Source organism: Carassius auratus, unplaced genomic scaffold (assembly GCF_003368295.1).
Source record: "Carassius auratus strain Wakin unplaced genomic scaffold, ASM336829v1 scaf_tig00043359, whole genome shotgun sequence".
Classification (NCBI taxonomy): Eukaryota; Metazoa; Chordata; class Actinopteri; order Cypriniformes; family Cyprinidae; genus Carassius; species Carassius auratus.
The window spans coordinates 55,365-67,216 of record NW_020526774.1 but is presented as its reverse complement, the minus strand read 5'-3'; the positions used below and the strand labels follow the sequence as shown (position 1 = coordinate 67,216).

Genomic DNA, 11,852 nt, shown 5'->3' with positions numbered 1-11,852 from the left:
ATTACATTATACTAAGTGAAAAATGTCCAAAAAGCTTAAAGCACCTGGTATTCCCAGGCAGTCTCCCATCCAACTACTAACCAGACCTAAACCTGCTAAGATTCAGAGATCGGGCCATTGACTCTTTTTTTTTTTTTTGTTGAAGATTATTAATATAATTCGTGAAATTTTCCAAAAAGATTAAAGCACCTGGTATTCCCAGGCAGTCTCCCATCCATGTACTAACCAGGCCCAAACCTGCTAATATTCAGAGATCGGGCATTGACTCTATTTTTTGGCAAAATTATTATATACTAAGTGAAAAATGTCCAAAAAGCTTACAGCACCTGGTATTCCCAGGCGGTCTCCCATCCAAGTACTAACCAGGCCCAAACCTGCTTAGCTTCCGAGATCAGACGAGATCGGGCATAGCCAGGTTGGTATGCCGTAAGCGAAGACTGCTGCAAAGAGAGGGCTATTTAAAGACCAGCCAATCTAATTGCCAGTACATTATATAAGTAGGAAAGAAAACCCAAAAGATTAAAGCACCTGGTATTCTAGGCAGTCTTCTCATCAAAGTACTAACCAGACCTAACCTGCTAAGATTCAGAGATCGGGCATTGACTCTTTTTTTTTGTTTTTAATGAAAGATTATTATATAATTCGTGAAATTTTCCAAAAAGATTAAAGCACCTGGTATTCCCAGGCAGTCTCCCATCCATGTACTAACCAGGCCCAAAACCTGCTAATATTCAGGAGATCGGGCAGTTGACTCTGTTTTTTGGCAAAATTATTATATATTAAGTGAAAAATGTCGCAAAAAGCTTAAAGCACCTGGTATTCCCAGGCGTCTCCCATCCAAGTACTAACCAAGGCCCAAACCTGCTTAGCTTCCGAGATCAGACGAAATAGGGCATAGCCAGGTTGGTATGGCCGTATTTTTTGGCAAAATTATTAGGCTGCTGCAAAGAGAGGGCTATTTTAAAGACCAGCCAATCTAATCGCCAGTACATTATATAAGTAGGAAAGAAAACCCAAAAGCTTAAAGCACCTGGTATTCCTAGGCAGTCTCTCATTAAAGTACTAACCAGACCTAAACCTGCTAAGATTCAGAGATCGGGCATTGACTCTATTATTTGGCAAAAATTATTATATACTAAGTGAAAAATGTCCAAAAAGCTTACAGCACCTGTTATTCCGAGGCGGTCTCCCATCCAAGTACTAACCAGGCCAAACCTGCTTAGCTTCCGAGATCAGACGAGATGGGGCATAGCCAGGTTGGTATGACCGTAAGCCAAGACTGCTGCAAAGAGAGGGCTAATTTAAAGACCGACCAATGTAATCACCAGTACATTATATAAGTAGGAAGAAAACCCAAAAGCTTAAAGCACCTGGTATTCCCAGGCAGTCTCCCACCCATGTACTAACCAGGCCCAAACCTGCTAATATTCAGAGATCGGGCATTGACTCTATTTTTGGCAAAATTATTAGGCTGCTGCAAAGAGAGGGCTATTTAAAGACCAGCCAATCTAATCGCCAGTACATTATATAAGTAGGAAAGAAAACCCAAAAGCTTAAAGCACCTGGTATTCCTAGGCAGTCTCTCATCAAAGAACTAACCAGACCTAAACCTGCTAAGATTCAGAGATCGGGCATTGACTCTATTATTTGGCAAAATTATTATATACTAAGTGAAAAATGTCCAAAAAGCTTACAGCACCTGGTATTCCCAGGCAGTCTCCCATCCATGTACTAACCAGGGCCCAAACCTGCTAATATTCAGAGATCGGGCATTGACTCTTTTTTTTTTTTTTAATGAAAGATTATTATAGAATTCGTGAAATTTTCCAAAAAGATTAAAGCACCTGGTATTCCCAGGCAGTCTCCCATCCATGTACTAACCAGGCCCAAACCTGCTAATATTCAGAGATCGGGCATTGACACTTTTTTTTGTTTTTAATGAAAGATTATTATATAATTCTTGAAATTTTCCAAAAAGATTAAAGCACCTGGTATTCCCAGGCAGTCTCCCATCCATGTACTAACCAGGCCCGAACCTGCTAATATTCAGAGATCAGGCACTGACTCTATTTTTTGGCAAAATTATTATATACTTAGTGAAAAATGTCCAAAAAGCTTACAGCACCTGGTATTCCCAGGCGGTCTCCCATCCAAGTACTAACCAAACCTAAACCTGCCTAATATTCAGAGATCGGGCATTGACTCTATTACTTAGTAAAATTATTATATACTAAGTGAAAAATGTCCAAAAAGCTTACAGCACCTGGTATTCCCAGGTGGTCTCCCATCCAAGTACTAACCAGACCTAAACTGCTAAGATTCAGAGATAGGGCCATTGACTCTTTTTTTTTTGTTTTGTTATGGAAGATTATTATATAATTCGTGAAATTTTCCAAAAAGATTAAAGCACCTGGTATTCCAGAGGCAGTCTCCCACCCATGTACTAACCAGGCCCAAACCTGCTAATATTCAGAGATCGGGCATTGACTCTATTTTTTGGCAAAATTATTATATACTAAGTGAAAATGTCCAAAAAGCTTACAGCACCTGGTATTCCCATGCGGTCTCCCATCCAAGTACTAACCTAGCCCAAACCTGCTTAGCTTCCGAGATCACACGAGATCGGGCACAGCCAGGTTGGTATGGCCGTAAGCGAAGACTGCTGCAAAGAGAGGGCTATTTAAAGACCAGCCAATCTAATCACCAGTACATTATATAAGTAGGAAAGAAAACACAAAAGCTTAAAGCACCTGGTATTCCTAGGCAGTGTCTCATCAAAGAACTAACCAGACCTAAACCTGCTAAGATTCAGAGATCGGGCATTGACTTTATTATTTGGCAAAATTATTATATACTAAGTGGAAAATGTCCAAAAAGCTTACAGCACCTGGTATTCCCAGGCAGTCTCCCATCCATGTACTAACCAGGCCCAAACCTGCTAATATTCAGAGTTCGGGCATTGACTCTTTTATTTGGCAAAATTATTATATACTAAGTGGAAAATGTCCAAAAAGCTTACAGCACCTGGTATTCCCAGGCAGTCTCCCATCCATGTACTAACCAGGCCCAAACCTGCTAATATTCAGAGATCGGGCATTGACACTTTTTTTTGTTTTTAATGAAAGATTATTATATAATTCTTGAAATTTTCCAAAAAGATTAAAGCACCTGGTATTCCCAGGCAGTCTCCCATCCATGTACTAACCAGGCCCAAACCTGCTAATATTCAGAGATCGGGCACTGACTCTATTTTTTGGCAAAATTATTATATACTTAGTGAAAAATGTCCAAAAAGCTTACAGCACCTGGTATTCCCAGGCGGTCTCCCATCCAAGTACTAACCAAACCTAAACCTGCTAATATTCAGAGATCGGGCATTGACTCTATTACTTAGTAAAATTATTATATACTAAGTGAAAAATGTCCAAAAAGCTTACAGCACCTGGTATTCCCAGGTGGTCTCCCATCCAAGTACTAACCAGACCTAAACCTGCTAAGATTCAGAGATCGGGCCATTGACTCTTTTTTTTTTGTTTTGTTATGGAAGATTATTATATAATTCGTGAAATTTTCCAAAAAGATTAAAGCACCTGGTATTCCAGAGGCAGTCTCCCACCCATGTACTAACCAGGCCCAAACCTGCTAATATTCAGAGATCGGGCATTGACTCTATTTTTTGGCAAAATTATTATATACTAAGTGAAAAATGTCCAAAAAGCTTACAGCACCTGGTATTCCCATGGCGGTCTCCCATCCAAGTACTAACCTAGCCCAAACCTGCTTAGCTTCCGAGATCACACGAGATCGGGCACAGCCTTTTTTTTTTTTTTTTTTTTTTTTTTTTTTATTAAGAAATTTCAATCAATAAAATACAATAGATTAAGCACAATCAATAGAAAATACAGAGCATCGTCTTTACACATCTCTACATTACACCTCTTTCCTTTACATAGATAATTTAAAAAACTCTTCCACATTCTGGCAACTTCCACATTAAATCTTTTAAAACACAACAGACCTTTGGGGTAAAAACATCATAAAAAGAGTCTAACATATTTACACCTTTAAAGTAAACATACAGTCTTTCGATATATAATTCTGTTTTTCTTTTAAACACACTCCAAACATCCAACACAATTTTTTCCTTTTTAGCCACAGTTCTTCTGTCCCATATTGCACTTTTCATTAGCATTACACACAGATTAATGAAACTTTTGTTTTTACACTTTTTTTCCCAACCAAACATGACAACTCTATTCCATTCCATTATATTTTCATCCCACTCCTCAGTCACATCTTTGATTAAACATTTACATTTCCTTAAAAAGTCCTCTAGGTCTCTACAATGTAAAAACATATGTAAAATCCCCTCTTCCTCTTCCTGGCACACTTTACACAGAGCATTTTCTTCCATTCCTATTTTATTTAAAATTACATCAGTAAAAACCACTTTATGCCTTATAAAATACTCCAAACATTCCAATTTGGTTTCCACACATTTCCCCGTCATGTTTCTCCATATACACTCTTTTTTTAAATCTTTGAATTTCTGCACCCAGTATCCATTTACAATCGGCTCTTTAAAAACATCATCTCTAAAAGCACAATAAATCATTTTCACAGTACATTCCTTAAAATCATACATTTTTTCCCCAAACTTCACATGAATACATTTCTCTTTTGGCTCTCCTTCCATACTTTCTATTCTTTTTATCCACTCTTTAGGTATTGCATTTTTAATGATTTCATATTTATTTTTTATTTCTTGTTCACTGTAATCCTCTTTTGCCTCCTCCATTGCATCTACAATAAATTGTGTCGGTAAAAACCCTTCTTTAAATTCATACAAAACATCTCTCACTCTTGTTATCCCCACATCCATCCATTTCTTTAAAAACAATTCTTTGTCTTGTTTTAAAATGTTTTTGTTTAAAAAGAGAGGTTGATTTAAAATGTTTTCTCTCCCATGTGGATCATACTCAACTTTGTCTAAAAATTTTCCCCAGGCACTAAACATTTCTCTATAAAACTCTGGTAATCTTTCTGTCATCCAATTCTTAGCTTTCATCCATAAAATCCCATCCCCCATGTTAAAATCCCCACATTTGTTTAAAAAATATTCCATTGTCTTTTTCCATGCTGCTTTGTGACCATCATCTAGATATTTTTTTACTATTTTAACTCTTAAGCTATTTTTTCTCTGTTCAACATCAATTAATCCCATCCCTCCTTTCCCTACTTCTCCTATTAATGTACTGTATGCAATTCTTGATGGTTTACCATTCCATAAAAAATCTAAAAAACATTTTTTCAACCTTTTCTCCACCCACACTGGCATAGCAGTCACATATAAAACATACCACAACTTTGACACCATTAACACATTTAAAATTAAAACCTTCCCTTTTAAACTTAAAGTCCTCAATTTCCAAAAATTTAACCTTCTTTCAATTCCTCCTACTATTTCTTCCCACATTTTTTCTTTAACATTCCTTTCATCTTTTCCCATTAGAACACCTAAAATCCTTATTTCTTTTGTTTCTTTAAAATGAAAATAATCAGTTAAAACATTTACTCCTCCAAATCTCACATATGTTGTTTTTTCTTCATTTAACTTGCCTCCTGATCCCCTACAAAACATCTGTACTACTTCCATTACTTTATTAACACTCTCTATATCCTTAACTATTATTGTTGTATCATCTGCATATTGAAATATTTTTTCATTTCCCCCACTTCCTTCAATGTTTATCCCTCTTATGTCTTCATCTATTTTAACAACTAATCCCAATGGTTCTGCAACTAAAGAATATAAAAGCGCCGATAATGGACATCCTTGTCTTATTGACCTAGTAATTTTAAAACATTCTGTTAAAAAACCGTTACACTGTATTCTTGTTATTGCTCCCCTGTATAAAATTGTAATCCACTTGACAAAATTATCCCCAAACCCGTACCTTCTTAAAATTCCAAATAAATAATCATGCTCCACTCTATCAAAGGCCTTTTCAAAATCCAAACTAATAACATATCCTTTTTTGCTTTTTTCTTTCATATATCTTATTCTATCTATTATACTTAAAGTTGTATCCGCTATATCTTTCCCTTTTACTCCATACACTTGATTTGTTTTAATTATGGTTGGCATTACCTCTTTCAATCTATTGGCTAAAACTTTTGTTAAAATTTTCAAATCTGTATTCAGCATTGTAATTGGTCTATAATTTTTTAGGTCTACTTTATCTCCTTTTCTTTTATATATCAACTTTATTAATCCCATCCCCATTCTCTGATTCATTTCCTCTTTTTTAAAAATGTCTTCATATACTTCTTTTAAAATACTGGTTAAAAAATCTTTAAAAACTATATAAAATTCACTCCCCAAACCATCTATACCTGGACTTTTATTTTTGTTTAATTCACTTATTGCTCTTTTTATCTCTTCTTCTCTTATCTCTTCATCACAGTCTTTTTTGTCTACTTCTCCTACTGTTGTTTTTATTTGATTTAGTAACTCCAATTTCTCTTCTTCTTTCAACCCCTCAGTACTAAACAGATTTTCATAATATGCTTTTACTTCTTTTAATATTTCCTCATTTGTTTCCACCACTACACCATTTTTCCCTCTTATTTCTTTAATCATTCCAGCTTTCCCTCTTATTTTTTCTAGATCAAAGAAAAACTTTGTACATTTTTCACCCTCCACCGTATATTTAGCTTTACTCCTTAGTCTTGCACCTTCATATTTTTTCTCTTCCATGTCTTTCAATAATCCCTCCAATTCTTTTATTTTTTGTATATCTTTCCCATTGTCATTTAATTCCTTTTCCAATTTTTCTCTTATTTCTCTCTCCTTCTTCCTCTTACACATCTGTATTAATTTGCAATATTTTATTGTGAATTTTTTTACTAAATATTTAACATTTTCCCACCATATCCTTTTATCTTCACTGTACATTTCATTCTCCTTTTCTTTTTCAATAATTTCTTTAATACTTAACACATACTCCTCATTCTTCAAAACCTCTACATTTAAAACCCATACACCCGGCCCTCTTTTCACTGAACTCCAGTCTACTTGTATAAAAAGTGGTTTATGGTCACTTAAGCTTGATTCTACATATTCCATGTTACCAATAAAACCTTCAATGTTCCTTGTACACAAAATAAAATCAATCCTTGTCTTACACATAAAATTCCCTACTAATTGCCTCCTTGAATATTCTTTCTTTTCTTCATTTCTTTCTCTCCATACATCAATCATATTATTTTCTTCCATTAATAATTTCAGTTCTTTTCTTCCTTTATCATTTTTAAAAACCATTCCCTCACCAATTTCTAATTTACTGAAAACTGTATTAAAATCACCCATCATAATAACTTCTTTATGCTTTTTTAAAAAATCTCTTAATACATTAAAATATTCCTTCTTTTCATTTTCTACAGTCGGTGCATGAATATTAACTACAATAACTTTTTTCTCCTCATACTCCATTTCAACCGCAATACATTTCCCATCTATGTCATTATATATTGTTTTACATGATACCCCACAGTTTTCTTTTATTAAGATCGCAACACCTCTTCCCAGCCTCCCATCACCATTGTTATAAAAAATCTCTCCACTCCACCTTTTTCTTATTTCAGTCATGTACTCTTCCCTCCAGTTAGTTTCTTGTAATAAAATCACATCCTCTCTTTTACACATTTCTTTCACCTTTTCAAATTTTCCTACATTTGAAAGCCCTCTAGCATTAAAAGTAACAATTCTTAAAAGCATAAAACATATAAAAACATGCATAAAACCCATAAACTCAGTCCATCTCCTCCAAACCTTTTAGCAGCTCATACTTATTTGCACACTCAATCCCATCTTCTTTAAGCATTCTTTTTCTTGCAGTATCAAGATTAGGTATTACCTTTACAGATCTTCTTCTTTTTGATGATTTCCCCTGCGTCTCCTCGTTTTCTTTTCCTTGTTCACACTCTTTTGTAGCATCATTAATTTCTATCCCGTCCATCTCCTTTTGCACACTGTCCGTCACATCCATCGGTGTACATAAAATTCCCTCCTGTTGTGCATCACTCAGTACTTTATTCCTTTCATCAACCAGTTCCACATTATCCAAAGCATTTTGCAAGCTGTCTGTCAAATCCATCTGTGTCCAAATTCCCCCATCCTGTTGTGTTTGTATGATTGGTTCGGTACACTCTTTCTGTTGTTCTATATCCTTATTTAATTCCAGTCCTTTACCACATACCCTTTCTCCAACGTCTCGCTGCTCGTTGTCTCTTTCATGCACCTGCCCGCCCACCTGCTGCTGCTCCTCCTCCTCACCCTGCATCCAACACTCACACTTATTTAAAACCAAATTGCACTCCGGGCACGTCACAGCATTGCAGTTTCTCGCGAAGTGGCCTCTTTCCTCGCATTTATGGCACTTAAACTCCGGGCAGTCCTTCACCACATGATCTGGGCTCATGCACAGCCGACAAGTCTTCACCTGATGGCTGTGCATCACCCGAAAGTATTGTGGACCCTCTGCCGTTTCTATTTTTGTGCTGTACGGTAGGGAGGCCACCTCCTTCGGAAACCGCGCCTTTACATATCTTGTCCCATCCTCGATGCTGGTGCCCGGATAAACACGCCGCTTTATTTTTGAAATTGGGGAAACCCCCCAAACCTCCAGTTTATTTAAAATCTCTTCATCAGCAAGGTAGACGGGCAGATGCATGAAAGAGACAACATAATCTCTGTTTTGCAGTTTCTTTATCTCACAGTTCACTCCTTTAATTAACAATCCCTCAGTCAGTTCATCACACGTTTCTTCTTTTTCCATTGTCAGTTCATATTCCTTTCCTTGTCTTGGCCTCAGTGCTAAGATTTTACCATATCCACATTTGTCCGTCACCGCTTTAATAATATCCACAGCTCTCACTTCACTTACATTCTCCACATTCACAATCACAGTCGCCTCCTTTAAGTATTTCCTTTCACCAATTGTATATCTTGCATCTTGATTTTTACCATGTCCTGCTCGTTGTCGATACTCCAGTCCAGTGTCGTTTGCCATGCGTCTCTCTCCAGCCAGTCCAGTGTTGTTTGCCATGCGTCGCTCTCCAGCCAGTCCAGTGTTGTTTGCCATGCGTCTCTCTCCAGCCAGTCCGGTGTCGTTTGCCAAGCGTTTCTCTCCAGCCAGTCCAGTGTCGTTTGCCATGCGTGTCTCTCCAGCCAGTCCGGTGTCGTTTGCCATGCGTCTCTCTCCAGCCAGTCCAGTGTCGTTTGCCAATAATCCATCCATTGCACAAAAACACAAAAAAATAAAAAATTAACCACCCTCCAGCCAGCAAAATGCTGCTGTTAGGTGGTTTAAAACTGAAAAACACACAAAAAATAAACTAAAAGTCCAAAAAACAACTCACAAAACAAACACTAACAGAAAAATCAAAATGGAGGAGAGCCTTCCTCTCCCAACTGCAGCCAACACTTCCTGTAGCTCTCTAGCGCCCTCAGGTTGGTATGGCCGTAAGCGAAGACTGCTGCAAAGAGAGGGCTATTTAAAGACCAGCCAATCTAATCACCAGTACATTATATAAGTAGGAAAGAAAACACAAAAGCTTAAAGCACCTGGTATTCCTAGGCAGTCTCTCATCAAAGAACTAACCAGACCTAAACCTGCTAAGATTCAGAGATCGGGCATTGACTCTATTATTTGGCAAAATTATTATATACTAAGTGGAAAATGTCCAAAAAGCTTACAGCACCTGGTATTCCCAGGCAGTCTCCCATCCATGTACTAACCAGGCCCAAACCTGCTAATATTCAGAGTTCGGGCATTGACTCTTTTTTTTTTTTTTAATGAAAGATTATTATATAATTCGTGAAATTTTCCAAAAAGATTAAAGCACCTGGTATTCCCAGGCAGTCTCCCATCCATGTACTAACCAGGCCCAAACCTGCTAATATTCAGAGTTCGGGCATTGACTCTTTTTTTTTTTTAATGAAAGGTTATTATATAATTCGTGAAATTTTCCAAAAAGATTAAAGCACCTGGTATTCCCAGGCAGTCTCCCATCCATGTACTAACCAGGCCCAAACCTGCTAATATTCAGAGATCGGGCATTGACACTTTTTTTTGTTTTTAATGAAAGATTATTATATAATTCGTGAAATTTTCCAAAAAGATTAAAGCACCTGGTATTCCCAGGCAGTCTCCCATCCATGTACTAACCAGGCCCAAACCTGCTAATATTCAGAGATCGGGCACTGACTCTATTTTTTGGCAAAATTATTACATACTTAGTGAAAAATGTCCAAAAAGCTTACAGCACCTGGTATTCCCAGGCGGTCTCCCATCCAAGTACTAACCAGACCTAAACCTGCTTAGCTTCCGAGATCAGACGAAATCGGGCATAGCCAGGTTGGTATGGCCGTAAGCGAAGACTGCTGCAAAGAGAGGACTATTTAAAGACCAGCCAACCTAATCACCAGTACATTATATAAGTAGGAAAGAAAACCCAAAAGCTTAAAGCACCTGGTATTCCTAGGCAGTCTCTCATCAAAGTACTAACCAGACCTAAACCTGCTAAGATTAAGAGATCGGGCATTGACTCTATCTTTCGGCAATATTATTATATACTAAGTGAAAAATTTCCAAAAAGCTTACAGCACCTGTTATTCCGAGGCGGTCTCCCATCCAAGTACTAACCAGGCCCAAACCTGCTTAGCTTCCGAGATCAGACGAGATGGGGCATAGCCAGGTTGGTATGACCGTAAGCCAAGACTGCTGCAAAGAGAGGGCTATTTAAAGACCGACCAATGTAATCACCAGTACATTATATAAGTAGGAAAGAAAACCCAAAAGCTTAAAGCACCTGGTATTCCCAGGCAGTCTCCCACCCATGTACTAACCAGGCCCAAACCTGCTAATATTCAGAGATCGGGCATTGACTCTATTTTTTGGCAAAATTATTAGGCTGCTGCAAAGAGAGGGCTATTTAAAGACCAGCCAATCTAATCGCCAGTACATTATATAAGTAGGAAAGAAAACCCAAAAGCTTAAAGCACCTGGTATTCCTAGGCAGTCTCTCATCAAAGAACTAACCAGACCTAAACCTGCTAAGATTCAGAGATCGGGCATTGACTCTATTATTTGGCAAAATTATTATATACTAAGTGAAAAATGTCCAAAAAGCTTACAGCACCTGGTATTCCCAGGCAGTCTCCCATCCATGTACTAACCAGGCCCAAACCTGCTAATATTCAGAGATCGGGCATTGACTCTTTTTTTTTTTTTAATGAAAGATTATTATATAATTCGTGAAATTTTCCAAAAAGATTAAAGCACCTGGTATTCCCAGGCAGTGTCCCATCCATGTACTAACCAGGCCCAAACCTGCTAATATTAAGAGATCGGGCATTGACTCTATTTTTGGGCAAAATTATTATATACTAAATGAAAAATGTCCAAAAGGCTTACAGCACCTGGTATTCCCAGGCGGTCTCCCATCCAAGTACTAACCAGGCCCAAACCTGCTTAGCTTCCGAGATCAGACGAGATCGGGCATAGCCAGGTTGGTATGGCCGTAAGCGAAGACTGCTGCAAAGAGAGGCCTATTTAAAGACCAGCCAATCTAATCGCCAGTACATTATATAAGTAGGAAAGAAAACCCAAAAGCTTAAAGCACCTGGTATTCCCAGGCAGTCTCCCACCCATGTACTAACCAGGCCCAAACCTGCTAATATTCAGAGATCGGGCATTGACTCTATTTTTTGGCAAAATTATTAGGCCGCTGCAAAGAGAGGGCTATTTAAAGACCAGCCAATCTAATCGCCAGTACATTATATAAGT

The 11,852-nt window shown here is 37.6% G+C and overlaps 5 non-coding genes and 2 pseudogenes across 5 annotated transcripts; all 7 read right to left on the bottom strand.

Moving 5' to 3' along the window:
* Nucleotides 1–314: 314 nt before the first annotated feature.
* Nucleotides 315–432, bottom strand: LOC113086558 (5S ribosomal RNA). Its single transcript, XR_003284918.1, has one exon. It is a non-coding gene; the product is annotated as a 5S ribosomal RNA (ribosomal RNA).
* A 369-nt stretch (nucleotides 433–801) lies between these two features.
* On the bottom strand, nucleotides 802–920 carry LOC113086576 (uncharacterized; annotated as a pseudogene).
* Nucleotides 921–1,156: 236 nt separating this feature from the next.
* Nucleotides 1,157–1,274, bottom strand: LOC113086571 (uncharacterized; annotated as a pseudogene).
* Nucleotides 1,275–2,535: 1,261 nt separating this feature from the next.
* Nucleotides 2,536–2,654, bottom strand: LOC113086577 (5S ribosomal RNA). Its single transcript, XR_003284927.1, has one exon. It is a non-coding gene; the product is annotated as a 5S ribosomal RNA (ribosomal RNA).
* Nucleotides 2,655–10,320: 7,666 nt separating this feature from the next.
* On the bottom strand, nucleotides 10,321–10,439 carry LOC113086559 (5S ribosomal RNA). The gene has a single exon (XR_003284919.1). It is a non-coding gene; the product is annotated as a 5S ribosomal RNA (ribosomal RNA).
* Nucleotides 10,440–10,660: 221 nt separating this feature from the next.
* LOC113086564 (5S ribosomal RNA) lies at nucleotides 10,661–10,779 on the bottom strand. The gene has a single exon (XR_003284924.1). It is a non-coding gene; the product is annotated as a 5S ribosomal RNA (ribosomal RNA).
* A 694-nt stretch (nucleotides 10,780–11,473) lies between these two features.
* LOC113086574 (5S ribosomal RNA) lies at nucleotides 11,474–11,592 on the bottom strand. Its single transcript, XR_003284926.1, has one exon. It is a non-coding gene; the product is annotated as a 5S ribosomal RNA (ribosomal RNA).
* Between the last annotated feature and the right edge of the window lie 260 nt (nucleotides 11,593–11,852).